Below are 1341 nucleotides of genomic sequence, written 5' to 3'. Positions count from 1 at the left end.
GATTTCCAAGGCTGTAGATCTTCATGGAAGCAGACTGCCCTATCTTTCTTCTGCAAAGCACCTGGTAGGTTACAACTACTGACCATTTTTTTTTCTTTTTCTTTTTTCATTTTTTGGTTACTAGCCAAATGCCTTAACCATTACACCACCAGAGCTCTTTTCACATTCCTTCTTAAACATTTCTGCTTTTTCTGAGGGGGAAAAAAAAAAAAAAAAACTGATGTCCATTGCCAAAATCTTAAGCACGATTTTCCTATTCCTAAGAAAGGCTTCCAGAAAGTTATAAGGTAAACTAACAGAAAGCCGATAGCTGACAGAGGAAGCTCACTGAGACAACAATGGCCTCAATGTAGAATTTACTGTAAGGAATAAATGTGACATTTAAATTGCATGGCTCTTTCCCTCATGAATTTCTGTCAGGATCCTTTCAGCAAGAAAACGGAATGATTGAAAAATACTTTCAAATAAACAGTATCTGTGTGTGTGTGTGATATGGAAGATCTTTCAATGAAATTTTAGATGGAACATGTTGCTTGATTATAAGCATGAATGTCAAAGTTATACAGCATGGTATTTAATATAAAGCAGTGAGTGGTGAGTTAATGACTGAGGTAATATATTTTCTCAGAAGGAAAGGGGAGACTCGGAAACTCAAAGAAAGGATCATTTCCAAGAATATTGCACTCAATAACAGAACAATGGATTGGATCTATAGGTAGGTGTATCTTACTTAGAGTACAAACCTCTCTTAGAAAATAAGTATTTAATATGCTAAAAAAAAAAGTTAACTCTAAAAAGATATTTAAAAATACAGGAAAGTAAAATAGAAAAATGTTTTCATTGTGTTTTTAAAAAGACATGGACTGAAATATTTGCGTAGGGCTAAGAGTGTAATTACTAATCAGAACATAAAGGGGGCTGGCAGCGCAGTGGGTAAGCAGTAGGCTACTAACTGAAACGTCGCCAGTGCATATACTTTAACTTAACAACCTAATGTCTTTATCTTAAATACAGTCAAGACAATACAACCACAAAAAGTTATTATGAAAAGTTAGAGGCAACTATGTGATACATTCAGCATACTGCCTGTCATATATTATATGTCGCTATGGACCTTGGGTCTGAATCCAAGGTTAACTCTCATTACATAATATCCTAAAAATTGTGTTTTAGAAACTGATTACCTATGGAGCTCTGGTAACCCAGTGATAAGGTATTCAGCTGCTAACTAATAGTTGGCTGTTTGAACCTACCAGCCACTCCATGGGAGAGAGATGAGATGGTCTGCTTCTGTAAAGATTTACAGCCTTGGAAACGCACTGGGGGTCGCGATGAGTCGGA

The sequence above is a fragment of the Orycteropus afer genome, unplaced genomic scaffold, assembly GCF_000298275.1.
Source record: "Orycteropus afer afer isolate SDZICR_OR568_19922 unplaced genomic scaffold, OryAfe1.0 scaffold00009, whole genome shotgun sequence".
In the NCBI taxonomy this organism is placed as follows: Eukaryota; Metazoa; Chordata; class Mammalia; order Tubulidentata; family Orycteropodidae; genus Orycteropus; species Orycteropus afer.
Note: the sequence above shows the minus strand (reverse complement) of the source record.